Here is a 15,366-nt window from a genome sequence, read left to right as displayed (position 1 = left end):
GCATTATTACAGCAGAGTATTGAAATTGCGATATTCTAATTATCCTGGTGACATTCATCAGGTTTATTTTGCTCCATGAGTTCAAATCATTCTGTTTATTCTTCTGGCCAGGTTAATTAGTATAGCCAGATAATAATTTTTTTTATCATAAATCTTTCCCACATGCCAAATTTGTCAAAAATAGTCTAAGAGACTTGATGAATGCTCCATCTACCATTTCTGCCTCCATCCAGGTACCTAACTAAAATAGTTCTGAACACTTTCATACGGGGCAGGAATTGTGTGACAAATTTTTAAAACAATTTTATATTTTAAAAATAAATATTTTGAAATTTTCTATAAAATATCATGATTACTGTCATACTAAAAGCCCTCACTACAAATGATGAGGAAGATAATTTGATTAAAAGAATCATGTTTTCAATAGCATCAGAGAGTGGCAAAGCAACGAATGAGGGGTCCTAAGAAAGCAAGGATGGGAAGTCACATAGAAGTAGAATGATACTTTAAGATGTTTTGAAATCCCAGTCACATTTTCAAAGTCAGGATACATACAAAAACAACTGTGTGGCTTTCCTTAGGCCAAGGGTAGTAGCTGCCAGACCAAATGTCACCAAAGACACTGGAGAGGTAAGGCCTCAGACACACTCTTGATTTTCCCTTCCAGCTATGTACTGATGAAAATTTGGTCCGTGGAACAATGATAAGATTACCTGAAGCCAGAACAAAAGAGCATACTTTGTCAATCTTATGGTAAAGAGACAAGTGTTCATGTCCTTCCACCAAAGTACCCTCACAACATGGCAGTTTTCCATTGAAATCTCTGCAGAGCTATGACATCTATGTAGATGTGAACCAAAGTTAAACCTTATTCAGTTTATTCTCCACATCCGTGCACTCTGGGTGCCGAGACAACAAGCATCACTTAAGATAAGTACAACCTTTCTAAAATCCTCAAGCAGAACACCTGGCAGTTATAAAATCACTTTGCCCAGTTGAAAGACAATCATCAAGGAACAGACCAGGAGGACGATGAAGTCTGGATTGTGAAAAAAGTTTAAAGACTAAAACTAACTAAATTTTTTAAAAATCAGACAAAAAGAAAGACTGCGTGAGGAGAACCAATACATTGTAAGACTGCAAGAGTCTTAACCAAGAATTATCCATTGATTGGATATCTATTTTAAATTTACAAAGGATATTAATAATAGATTTAAGGACATTAATGAAAAGATGAGGAATTATAGATGAAAAGATGGAGAATTTGTAAATATGGACTCTATATAATAAAAGGGAAATTTATGTGTGAAATAACAGTTTATGAAATTAAATCAGTAGTTTTATATTCAGCTACCCATTCAAGGCATTAAAAACCAAGATTTATGAACTAGGGGCCATTTTAATGCAAAATATTAGGGCAGAAGCATTGAGACTGAGATTATACATATAGATAAGAAAACAAAAAACTTGTATTACATATAAAACTGCAATATGCTTCAAGTATTGCTTTTCAATGAATAAAGAGAAAAAACGAAGTAGAAGTAATATTTGAAGAGGTAATGGCCATGAATGTCCCCAAATACATGAATAATAATGATCCATCAATTCAAGAAATCTGGTGAATATACAACTTTTTGAGTTCTTTTTATATGTTGGATATTAGCCCTCTATGGGATATGGATTGGTAATGATCTTTTCCCAATCTGTTGGTTGCCATTTTGTCCTAGTGATAGTGTCCTTTGCCTTACAGAAGCTTTGCAATTTTAAGAGGTCCCATTTGTCGATTCTTGATCTTAGAGGATAAGCCATTGTTGTTCTGTTCAGGAAATTTTCCCCTGTACCCATGTGTTCAAGGCTCTTCCCCACAATCTCTTCTATTAGTTTAAGTCTATCTGGTTATATGTGGAGGTCCTTGATCCACTTGGACTTGAGCTTTGTACGTGGAGAAAAGGATGGATCAATTTGCATTCTCCTACATGCTGACCACCAGTTGAACGAGCACCAATTGTTGAAAATGCTTTTTTCCATTGGATGGTATTAGCTCCTTTGTCAAAGATCAAGTGATCATAGGTGTGTGGGTTTATTTCTGGGTCTTCAATTCCAATCCATAGATCTACCTACCTGTCTTGGTACCAATACCATACAGATTTTTTCACCATTGCTCTGTAATACAGCTTGAAGTCAGGGCTGGTGATTCCCCCGCCAGAAATTCTTTTATTGTTGAGAATAGTTTTCGCTATCCTGGATTTTTTGTTATTCCATATGAAATTGAGAATTGTTCTTTTTAACTCTATGAAGAATTGAGTTGGAATTTTGATGGGGATCGCATTGAATCTGTAGATTGCTTTCAGCAAGATGGCCCTTTTTACTATTATTAATCCTGCCAATCCATGAGCATGGGAAGTCTTTCCATCTTCTGAGATCTTATATTTCTTTCTTCAGACACTTGAAGTTCTTGTCATACATATCTTTCACTTGTTTGGTTAAAATTACACCAAGGTATTTTATATTAATTGTGACTATTATGCAGGGCGTCATTTTCCTAATTTCTTTCTCAGCCTGGTTATCCTTTGAGTTTGAAGAAGGCTATTGATTGGTTTGAGTTAATTTTATATCCAGCCACTTTGCTGAAGTTCTTTCTCAGGTTTAGGAGTTTACTGGTGGAATTTTTGGGGTCTCCTAAGTATATTATCATATCATCTGCTAATAGTGATATTTTGACTTCTTCCTTTCTAAAATCCCTTTGACCTTCTTTTCTTGTCTAATTGCTCTGGCTAGGACTTCGAGTACTATTGAATAAGTAGGGAGAGAGTGGGCAGCTTTGTCTACTTCCTGATTTTAGTGGGATTGCTTCAAGTTTCTCTCCATTTAGTTTGATGTTGGCTACTGGTTTGATGTATATGGCTTTTACAATGTTTGTGTATGAGCCTTGAATTCCTGATCTTTCTAAGACTTTTATCATGAAGGGGTGTTGAATTTTGTCAAATGCTTTCTCAGCATCTAATGAAATGATCATGTGGTTTTTTTCTTTGAGTTTGTTTATATAATGGATTAAGTTGATGGATTTCCATATATTGAACCATCCCTGAATCCCTGGGATGAAACCTACTTGATCAGGATGGATGACCGTTTTGATGTGTTCTTGGATTTGGTTTATGAGAATTTTATTGAGTATTTTTGCATCAATAATCATAATGGAAATTAATCTGAAGTTCTCTTTCTTTGTTGGGTCTTTGTGTGGTTTAGGTATAGTTGCAATTGTGGCTTCATAGAATGGATTGGGTAGTGTCCCCTGTTTCTATTTTGTGGAATAGTTTAAAGAGTATTGGTATTAGGTCTTTTTGAAGGTCTATAGAATTCTGCAGTAAAACCATCTGGTCCTGGGCTTTTTTTTGGTTGGGAGACTTTCAATGAATGCTTCTATATCTTTAGGGGTTATGGGACTGTTTAGATGGTTTATCTGATTAACTTATTTAACTCTGATTAACTTCTTAAAGTAATGATAAAAATTTTTGAAAAAGTACATTGTATGTAAGTAAGCTTTTAATAACTTGTGGATATGAAATATGAAGTAAATTGAAAATTATGTGTAATGAAAGAGGAAATAACCAAACTTTCTACTGATAAAGTCTATTTTTGAGTGTGTCTGTGAGGATATTTCCAGAGACAATTGACCTGTGAGTCAGCTCAGTGAGAAAGCCTCATGCTGAATACAGATGTATACCTGACCATCAGTAGGGGACATGGATGAAAATGTAGAAGGGGCTTAACTTATCTATTTTTCTTACTTTCCTCCCAATATGTTGATATCATCTTGGACATTAGACTGCATGCCTTTCTCTTTGATTTGATCTTGTACCAGCAGCCCAGAAGAGAACTTTAGGTGTTGTCTTTCATCTTTCATTTTGTTTGAAATAAGTCTCTGATGTTCATTGTTGGATACTCAAGGATGGCTAGCCAATGAGCCTCTGGAGGTCCCCCTGTCCCTGCTTCCCAGATTACTAGAGGATCACTGAAAAAACGACAGGATATTATCACCACTCCAAACTCAGGTTCTTCTGACTTAAGCATCTTTACCTCCTGAACAGTCTTCATAGCCTGAGGTATTATAAAATTTTTATGACTGATAGCTGTGTAAATTGGTCAAATCAAATTGAAAATTTATTTGGCTATTTCCTATAAAACAGAAACACACATAATTTTGCAATCTGGTAAACATGAGCATAATAATTCAAAGTTAGTCTCCTATATGAATGCTTAGGAACAACACAAGCTTATAGGTTTCACAAGCTTTTAGAGTACCGATAATATCTTGTCACTTGATCTCGCTCCTGGACACAGTTATGCCCATTTAGTGACCATTCTTTGGGCTGTGAACCAAAGGCACCCATATGCTTCTTTAAGCAATTAAGAATCTTCTTATTAATTATTGACTATATACTGAACACACAAGAAATGAGCTATGTAATTTCCCTCTATGTTTCAGTTTACTTGCTATTGGATTAAAACATTCTGACCAAAGGCAACTGGGTGCTAATTTGCTTATACTTTGATGTCATAGTTCACCACTGAGGAAAGTCAATGAAAATCCAAGAAGGACAAGAATTTGGAGGCAGGAACTAAAACAAAGTCACAGCTTGCTTATTATAGCTTGGTCAGCCTACTTTCTCATACAATACAACCTCTTCTCTAGAACTAGTACTGCTCCCAGTGAGCTGACCCTCACATATAAATTATTAATAAAGAAAATTCCCTACATACTCACCAAAGGCAATTAGATGAGGCATTTTTTCAGTTGTGTTTCCTCTTCTCAGACAACTCTATGGTATGTCCAGTTGAAAACAATCTAATAAATATGACCTTATACGTTTCCCTTCTCCTATAAGTACTGTTCTGTAATGTGTCTTGAGAAATTATAGAATGCAAAAATAGGAGTATGCTAACTATTATGTTTACAGAAGAAGTCATCATTCCATAGAGTCTATACACACCCTAATCTAAAAACAACCAAGTTTTCATTAATACCACAGAAGTTTTTCAATTGTTATTTGAAAGAAAAAAAACAAAGCATGACTAATTTCATAATAATAAACCACCACCCAAAACTTCTGTCATTGTTCAAAAGATCTGAATTGGCCAAGTAAAACCAGCATCTAAAAATTTGTAAGCCATCTTTATGTGTTGAGTAGTTAAATAAGTCAGATAAAAATCCATTGGTTGTATTGCTTTTGTCATATTGCTAAGAAGGACAGAAGTTATAAAAGAGTTACCATGAGCTCATGGATTTGCCCTTCAAGAATCAACCCATTTATCCAGAGATGCAAGAGTTAAATCTCAAAGCAAAACAATGAATTGTGTGTCTTAACTGCTAAATTCTATCATGTATTCCATAGGTAGAGTAAAAATGAAAGATGCACAATGGAGTGATAGGGAGGCTCATTGGAGGAGGTGCGGCAGAAACAGGCTTTGTGGAGATGATTGACTAGCAAAGTTTCTTGGAGATCTAATTAACACAGGTTGTGTTGGACAGCTGAAGATTACCTGTTCTGTAATAGTATGAATTGATATCATAAATGGTTTCGATGCCATTATGATGTATAATGTGTAAATAATTCATGCATAGACTAATGGAGCCATACAATGGAACTGCAGGGGTGTTACAAATTAGAATTTATGTGCATTGACATAGCAGTGGGTAGAAGCTGGTGCACTGTTTGCCCCCTTCCCTAGTCACAGTTCCACACTGCTGCCAGGACCAATAGTGTTCATGTGTGTGTGTGTCTGTGTGTGTATGTGTTGGAATGTGATATGTCTATATATGCCAATCTTGAATTATTAGTTAAAAAAGATTCATATAAGCATTTAATTTTACAAAACATCCTCAAAATAATTGATACAATACCCATATAATGTATGCTCAAAGAAAAGTTGGACAAAGAGGTAAAAATTGAGGTGATGTAGAGTTAAGCATGACTGACATTGTGAACATTACTTCGCGACTTCTCTCCAGGTGGAATGTAAGTTAGAGAGTTTCTTGGATAAAGTCTCTGCTTCTCTCAAATGGCTGCTGGATCTTATTCTTCTGAAATTATCAAGCCTGGTGTGATAATTTTAATTGTCAACTTGATGGGATTTAGAATAGCCATAGAAACAAATCTGTGGGTAAGTCTCTGAGGGAAAGCTGTGAGCATACCATACCATGGGCTGGGGTCCTACTCTGAATAGAAAGGAGAAAGAACTCCCAGTCAAAGCATTCTTTGCTCTCTTCCTAATTATAGATGCAATGTGACCAGCCACCACCTCCTCCTAGTTTCTCTGCCATTTTGAACAACATTCCCTAATCTTAAGTGCAAAAATAATCCCCTAACTTATATTGGTTTTGTTGGATATGTTGTGACACCAAAGAGACAAGTAGCCAAGGCAACTATTGTGTTCGCTAGTGTGTCACAAGCTTACGTCTTAAGATGAGCTAGAATCATGTGGGAATAGGGACCCTCAATGAGAAAAGGCAACCATCAGGTTATCCATAGGGGCATCTGTAGGAATACTTTCTTGATTAGCTACTGGTGTGGGAGAATTCAGCTCACTTAGCACTGGGGACAATACTACCCCTGGGCAGGTGTTCATGGTTGGTATAAAAAAAGCAGTGTGACTGGGCCACGGATAGCAAGGCAGTAAGCAGCCCTCCTCCACGACTTCTTCAGTTCCCACCTCCAAGTTCCTGTCTAGAGGTTCCACCTTGACTTACCTTAGTGATGGTCTGCTTGTTGTAAGATGAAAGAAACTCTCTCTTCCAGAGTTCCTTTTAGCCAGAAGCAGAGAAATAAACTAGGAAAAGGGACGTGTTAGGTTTTTTGCCTTGCTTTTTTCCTCCCAGGGGGAGAGAATTTGCACAATTTAACCAATATTGCACTGGTGCAGCATTAAAAAATTAGGAATTTCCATATTTCACTCTTGTTAATACAAGATTAAGAAAAGCGTGACACTCCATCTTGCTTACAGTATACATGCAGCTCTCTGTGTGCAAACAAAGCCAGTCCAATACTGAGTGATTCTGCATTATTTTGTGGTGACATTTTTTAAGCTTGATCACAAGAAGAACTCAGTTCATATTTCGAGATTGTCCATGTTCACCAAACAACCTGAAACCTTAAATGTTTGATAATCTCCAAATGATGGTCATGGTGATTAATAATAAGGATGCTGCCATCCCATATCAGGGAGTAAAGGTTCTTGCCATGTTACTTCCTTATTTAACTTAGCGAAAATTTTATCTTTCAAAGCAATGTTTCTTTTTTTTTTAATTTTTGGAATGACTGTCTTTAATGCATTGCGTTTGCCTGTTTTTTTTTAATTAAAACATAGTTTACTTTATAAAATATTTGACTTTGGTTTGGTTTGAAAGTTGTTAAGCATTTTTGTTTTCTACTTGAAGATAATTCAAATACTGAAATATGTTGCATAATATATCTGCTGTACTGTGATCTAACATGTCTACAAAGAAGAAATTTATAAGCAAGTGAGATAGACGATTCACAGGGTCAGGATGCTTGTCACCAATCTAGGATCTCAGGGTTTAAGGAAGATACTGGCTGATTCAAATTGCCCTCTGACCTCCAACAAACACTACGGTGAACATAGACTTGCACAAACACTTGTACATATGTGCACACTCATGGTACATACAAACATGCATGCACACACATATATGTAAACACATGAGCATATATTGCACACACATATATGTGTGCATATGCTCAGACCCACATGCATGTCTACACACATACAAACATGTATATTAACTAAATCTCCCTTAAATACATAACTTGGCGTACTCATCTCTCTTAGACATTTTTTTTTAAAGTTTAGCTGAGATTGTTTTCTGAAAGTATTTCCCCTTAGTTTAAGTCTCAAAAAACCATGCTAAGGAAGCCCAACCCCTATACTAATTGCAGTCCTTTTTTAAAATATATAAAGTAAAATTAACACATAAAGAAAAATCTTTTCTCCCTGAATTCCCCTTGACTGAACAAAGCTATTTTCTTTGATTTCTTACACAAGATCATTGTGAGTCCCTCTGCATCTTCCATTATCATCCTCCAAATCTGCTTTAATTTTTCAGTAATACTTCAATCGCTAACCTATAGGGTCCATTGAAGACTGAACAGATACTCCCTAGTAGAAGGGAGCTGTCATCCTCGCCATGCTTGGATCTGCCTTGGCAGCGTGTTGCCAGCCTATTGGTCATCTCGTCCACTACATTTCATTCTGCATTTTTAATTGATTAGGTGGTTTATTCTTACTATTTGAGTTTGGCTTGCAGTTCTTACTCAGAAAACAAGAAGCCAGAATAAAAGAAATGGTAAGTTCAAGCTCACTTTTAGGCAGTTGAGCCAAATCACAGAGCTTTGGCTGAAGAAAAGATGAGGAAAGCAGGCTTCCTTCTCGGAGCACAGCCTGTCTTGTCAAAATCCGTATGCAGTAAAGACAGTGATGCTAGGCATTAGCTAACAAGTTCATACTTCCGTGGACCTACACACTTCAACCAAGGTAATTGTTATAAACTAAAATACGATTCAGCACATGAAAGTCCAGGGATCAAATTCATCTTGTTCATGTATTCCTGTAAATAAAGTTTTAGTCACATAAGTCCCATTCACTTTGTATTTATTATTACACTAGACAATAGGACTGAGGAAACCCATTATTTTGCTATCTGGACTGTTTATAAAACAAACAAATAATCCAAACCAAAACCAACCAAAACAAACAGCAAAACACATTTATCCATAGCTATGGGACCAGTCCTACTATGGACTCTGGGGAGAAGAAACAGTTTAGAGAGAGCAGAACAAAAGGGTAAAACGAGGTGAGAACAATTTTCATAAATACTTAAAATAAAAGCTAAGAGCTTGCTTTTAACCTTCCCACAAGAGGTCTATAAAAGAAATGAGCAACACTGAGATGATTATCATAGACTTAACATTTACCTGAGAAAATGGAGAAGGCTAAAAATTAGAATCCCCTGTGCTGAGCTGCTGAGGAGACCAGGCTGACTGGCAGTGTACATTCTGCAAATGTCAGCTTTCATATTATGGAAAGATATGTGAAAGAGTACATATCTTTTGTACTCAGTTTGTTAAAATCCTACTGTTCGAATCCCTCTTCAGTTTGAAAATAGGAGACTAAAGGGATCCCAAGCAAACCAAATTAACTCTCACATATACAGCTTCGGGCGTGATAAATAGTATCTGAAGAGTTAGCACTACTTAGAATGAAATCAGTTTCTGTTTTATCAATCATATAGCAGCCAGAGAAGAATCCTGCAGATGTAGTTCACGACTGGGTGATGCCTAAATTGTCCCTTTTACACTATAATAAGAAGGTATGAGGTGAACAAGAATGTAAGGAACCATCAGATTCTTTATAGGAAATTCATTAAGCCTCACAAAGGAAGTGTAAAAATACTGAAAGAATGAAAAAGGCAACCAATCTGGCTGCTGTTAAAAATGCATGCAGATTGATTTTTAATCTGAAAATTAATAAGCTAACACACTAACGAGGAACTGCTTTTTCCCATAGGACAAATTTTCATGGAAGAGCACTAACAAACTTTCCCAACCTGGACCGGATTGTTTTCCACACCCTTCTTCCTCCCTTCATCTCTCAGCATCTCAGGCTTCCATCCTTCCTAGGGGTTCAAAGACTTGTCCTTCCCAGGACCTTCCAGTTGTGCACAAAGGCCTGGAGATTTAGGCCCCAACTCTTCTCTAGGGCCTCAGATCAAAGTTGAGGCTCCCACCCCTAGAGACCGCAAAAGACCCCAAAGGTAAAGACTTTTCACCTGTGAAACAAGTATGAGAAAAACATTTAAAACATTACTTCCACAACATCCTATGATCCTCTCTGACCCACAGTATCTCACTCAGTGAGATTTGGCCATAGGCAGAGGTGAGAATGTCTATGTACTCTCTCACATATCTTTTCCTAATATGAACCTAGGGAAAATGAGTAAAGACTGTATTTAAGTCAAATTACATGGGTTGGAAACACTACCGGCCTAACACTCACAAGTCTCTGAGCTCCAAGCTCAGCAGTGAAACAAGATGGATGAGGCCTACCTTGTGCAAGCTCACAGAGCATCTTGGTGTAAAGCTGATGGGAGTAGAATGTGATCACACATGTGTTGCCACACATGATCACACGCTTGACAACAACACGGAAAGAGCTGGCATCACTGCTTGGTGATGTGGGTCACTGGAAGCATCTTTCCTGTGTTTGCCATTTTCATGTTTAAAAGTATTACACTGAAGCATTATTTACTTTTGTTACTGGAATTTGCTTCTTCCTTAAATGTTTAAGACCAATTGTTTTGACTATCCTGACCAGTTAATTGATATACTTAACTCAGTTAATTGGCCTAATGTGTTATATTATGCTACTTTAAAAAATCTTTTTATTTGTTCTTTGTGAATTTGATATCATGCACCCCAATCCCATTCATCTAAACTTCCCCTTGGAATCTCACTGGGACTTCTCTCAGATATCCAGTTGTTGCCCTGTGTCATGGATATCCTGTAATTTTGGATCTGTAGGACTGATGCCTTCATGCCCTCCAGCAGTTCATTGATGGGGTACATGTTGGGATGGGCCAATTCAAAGCCTTGGATCCTGGTCTGAGAGGTAACTGAGTGGTCAGTCTTTTGGCTCTCCTATTCTTCTACCTAGGGCTAGCTCACCAGCAACCCCTACAACCAGGGCCAGTGCTATTCTTCTGGCCAGGCAAAGTGAAGGCCTGCTCTCCTTAGCATTGCAGCTGAAGAGGGACATGGACAGTTTTCCCATTCTCCTGACCCCAGGGCCAGCTCTCTTACCTGCCATAGATGGTGAGGAACAAAGGAAGAGAGAAGGATATCTCTTCCTTGTCTGTGACTGGCCAGCAGACAAGAGGCAGGAATAACTTTTCTGCACTCAAGCCCTTGGACTGGCTCACCTGCAAAGCCTACATTCATGGCCAGCTATTTGGTGCAGGGCTTCCTCTCCTGAATGCTGCAGCTACTTAGGGCAGGGACAACTCTCCTGCTCTGATAACTTCAGGACCAGGTCTCTTGACTACCGTAGGTGGCAAGAGAGTTGTGCGGGGGTCATTTTTCCATTGCCTATACTGATAGTCCTCTTAGGCTAACTCCCTGTCTGGGCACTCTGGCATAGTACTTGTGGTTGTCTCAGATCCCTTTTTTTCAGGGAATGTTAGGCTACTAATCATTCAGATGTTCACAGGTCAGAACATTGAGTGTAGGCATAGCCTGTCTCTTTCCTGTCACATACTGAGACACATGTGACAATGTAGCCACACCTGAAATGCCCCTAGGGGCAGTATGTTACTCTCGTAAGGACAAAGAGACAGAGAGAGAGAGAGAGAGAGAGAGAGAGAGAGAGAGAGACAGAGAGAGAGAGAGACAGAGAGAGAGAGACAGAGAGAGAGAGAGAGAGAGAGAGAGAGAAGAGAGCTTTCTTTGTGACTTACCTGCAGAAGTCACAGAGAAATTTTGCACCCTTTCATTTATTTTCCAGGTCAGGAGGTCCAGCCCACACTCATGCCCACAGAGCTCTGCTTCACTTTTTGAAGAGTAGGAAGTTAACAAAATTGTGATTAAAATTTTAAAATCCTTCACAGGCCATAAAAATGTTGGAAATTTTATTATGATCTCCTTTCTTTTTTTTTCTACCAGGATATTTTTCCTTACTGGGAACAGAAAACCTGGACTGGAGGTATGACTCATCTGTTAAAGACTAGACTCACAATCAAAAATAGATGAGGACAGAAATCCTCCCTTAAAGTGAGACCTGCAGGCGACAAATAACTCACTCAGTATGCAACATCGCATCGGTGTGATTGGAAGGGGTGCCAGTTGCTGGTTCCATTTTCCTCTTTGTGCTTGAGCAACATGCATTTCCTTTGGGTAACCGCCTTTGTACATTCTATTGTGCTTGGTGGGGACATCTATCATGTCCTTACTAGCACCACTTGAAACGTAGAGCTGAGGTGGCCAATTGGAGAGTGTTTTCATGTTCCTGGTGGCTGCTTTTGTGATAGACACATGGCCTGACGTTGTAACAGATGCAAATCACAGGGGGGAAGGATTTCTGCTAGACAAGGAGAGAAAAATGAGGAACAGTAAGAAAGTCCACAGCTTTCTTTGATGAAGACCAACCAATTATTTTTCTAAAATTCTAGTTTGAATTGTATTTGATTTGTAGATGAAAGAATCCAAACAATTCAGGAATGATTTGTCCACAAAGAAAACCATGATTTTTAAACAGAAACCTCCAGATAGTGGATGAAAGTTAAGAATAAATACAACAAAAGAAAAATAGGGAAAAAGACTAAGTACAATAAATTTAGGAAATATAGAAAAGATTAAAAAACAAGTATGAAAAATCTCTTTTATTTTGTTTGTAATTTTATTACTCAGGGTTATTTCCACTGATTTTCTGCCTGAGTTATCTATTGCATACTCTGAATTCTCAAGTCACTCTTATGAATGAACAGTCACTAAGTTTAGTTAGTAGAAAGTACCTTCTTTAATTAAAATAGCTACATACTAAATCAAATTAAGTTTTTAAAAAGACTTTTATCATACAGAATAAACCTTGTTCTACTTTTAAGTGTATTATCAGTTACATTCCCCTATCTCATTCCCAACAAGGAAGTATCTTAGTTGACTGACATCTTTGCTAAGTGGCAATGTTACCCTCCTTTGCCTCTACTGAGTGTTCAGATCTCATTTTCTGCTACTTGCTTTTTGTGGATCTTTTTGGAGATTAACACATAGTTCACATATTTCCTGAGGCTCTTCACTGGGTTTTAGCGGCTTTCTTGATACTTCCTTTATTTGGTTGCTTATGAATTAATGTCTAACTTCAGGAAGTTTACTCCCACAGATTCTACTTGCCGGGTTAATGGTACCCTGCTGACTTTTCTTTTTTTTTTTTTTTAAATTTCAAAATGACATTTATTACATTTACAAGAAGTACTTTTTATAAACTGGGCATGGTGGTGCAGGCCTTTAATCCTAGTACTTGCGAAGCAGAGGCAGGCAGAGATCTCTGATTTCCAGGCAGCCTGGTCTAGTGTGTTCCAGAATAGTTTGGGCTACACAGAGAAACTTTAGCTGAGTATGGTAGACCATATCTATAATCACAGCAATGCGGGATGGAGACAGGAGACAGCAGTTCAATACCAGCCTCAGCTACACAATAAGCTGGAGGCCAACCTGTGCTACAAAAAACTATTTCAAAAGTCAAAATTAATAAATCTTTTTAAAGACTAACTCAGTCAAAAATATGGAACGCTTCACGAATTTGCGTGTCATCCTTGCGCAGGGGCCATGCTAATCTTCTCTGTATCGTTCCAATTTTAGTATATGTGCTGCCGAAGCGAGCACCCTGCTGACTTTTCTTTCAGGGAGACTCAAGATAGTCAGTCTTCTCTATACCAAAGGAACCATGCATGGTCTTATTCCACAGAATTTTCCTGAAATGGATGATGTCTACAACTCAGTCGAGCTGCTTGGGCTCCCCTTTAGTGGATCCTCTTGGTAGTGGATCCTCTTTGACTTGAATGTTGTCAAATTCAGATGCCAAAGCTATCATAAGTAGGTTTCCAGTAATATGACTAACAGAAACACTTGCTTATAAACTTACTTATAAAATGTGTTCCTAGTAGAAATGGGGAAATACAGAATTTTGGAAAGTCACAGTCTGAAAAGATCTAAAAGTCTTTGCGAATTAATACATATCTATCTGAAATATGGACTATTAGTCTATCTGATAACATATAAATATGATATTTTGTAATTATTGTATAGGAAGTCTTTTCTGGAGAAATTACAATATGATAGAAGATAGGAGACAATGAAATTAAATATAACAAAATATATTTTGTATTTTTTTTACATTTACTTAATTTTTTAACAATAGTTTTCTTCTTTAAAAAGTTGTCTAAAGCCAATCAGAGACACTTGATCTTAGACTCTAAGTTTGTAATTCCTTTATTAATATTTTTAAAAGACATAGAATGGATTTCTTCATCCATGAAAGCAGAAGCCTCTAACCTCTAAACTGAATGAGATAGTTTCTCTTGAAGGTTTCTGCAAGCTGGCTGCTACAAAATCCTTTATTGATTTCGAAGATGCTTTAATCAATAGTGTAAACCCTTCATACCTAATTTAAGCACTCCCCCTTATAATTGCTTTCTGCTTCTTTTTTATTTCTTGCAGAATTTACCTCTAATGTATCCAATTTTACCTGTGGTTATAATTCTGGTTTCTGCATGCAAGTTACTTAACAGTCTAACGTTGGCCCAACCAGTAGCTGTTATCCTGAAGGAAAGATGACACTGTGTGATTCAGGGGTGCTTTGTCCACATTGACTAAATGCTGTGGCTCTATCTCAGTGGTTAAAAATGATGATGGCTTGACTACTCTTACTTGGATTTGGTTCCCAGTATCTGCATGGTACCTGGTTCACAATTGTCTACAACTTCACTCCTAGGAAATTCAGTTCCTTCTTATGGTCTCCTCAGGCAACGTGAATACACCTGGCACACAGACATATGTATAGACAAACCATCCACAGACTTAAAACAAAGACACACATGTGATAATCATGGGCTTGACTACCCATCTTGTCATGGTTGCTAAACCATTGCAAAGGAGGGAGAGAATATAAAATATAAAATATCCAAATTTGTATAAAGTACCATTTTTTAAAAAAGGCTTTAAAACTTTTAAGATCTAGTTTTATGATCTGAATATAAATGTAGAATTCCAAGAATAAGAATTTTATTAGAGTAACATGGAAAAAACTTCAATGAGGTTTTTCAAATCTGGTGAACTAAGCAAACCTATGGCTTCTTCTCCCTCAGAATCGTCATTCATATCGAGCCCAGAGATTGTTACAAGGATGGCAGGTAGATGTGAAAGGAGTACCTGCAGTATGACTATGGGTTTTGGCTAAGGTTAGATTGTGGCAGCTGTCAAAAAATGTGTAATGTATGTGCTTCATATTATAGGTGGAAAGATTGTGACCAAGGATGTGGCATGGCAAACTATTTGGCTAGCTCAAGCATGGGGAAAATTGATTACAGTGAAAAATGGAAAACAAACAATGTAGTAAACAGGCTTCTAAAATTATCTTCCTCAAATATCACTGTAGTCACATATCATACCATGGTAGATTATTTGCACTTATTCCTATAATTAAGCCCACAGTTAAAATATGCTAGATTGTTTTATTGGTTAATTGTTAGGTCAAATGCATTTAGAGCCATCTGTGGGTATTCGTGCTTTTTTTTTTTTGGTC

General features: G+C 37.3%; 2 non-coding genes across 2 annotated transcripts; both read right to left on the bottom strand.

The window, feature by feature from the left end:
- Nucleotides 1–11,246: 11,246 nt before the first annotated feature.
- Nucleotides 11,247–11,378, bottom strand: LOC116902573. The gene has a single exon (XR_004388167.1). It is a non-coding gene; the product is annotated as a small nucleolar RNA SNORA17 (small nucleolar RNA).
- Nucleotides 11,379–13,341: 1,963 nt separating this feature from the next.
- On the bottom strand, nucleotides 13,342–13,448 carry LOC116902656. The gene has a single exon (XR_004388219.1). It is a non-coding gene; the product is annotated as a U6 spliceosomal RNA (small nuclear RNA).
- Nucleotides 13,449–15,366: the final 1,918 nt, after the last annotated feature.

The sequence above is a fragment of the Rattus rattus genome, chromosome 5, assembly GCF_011064425.1.
Source record: "Rattus rattus isolate New Zealand chromosome 5, Rrattus_CSIRO_v1, whole genome shotgun sequence".
NCBI lineage: Eukaryota > Metazoa > Chordata > Mammalia > Rodentia > Muridae > Rattus > Rattus rattus.
This window is presented reverse-complemented; position numbering and strand designations above follow the sequence as displayed.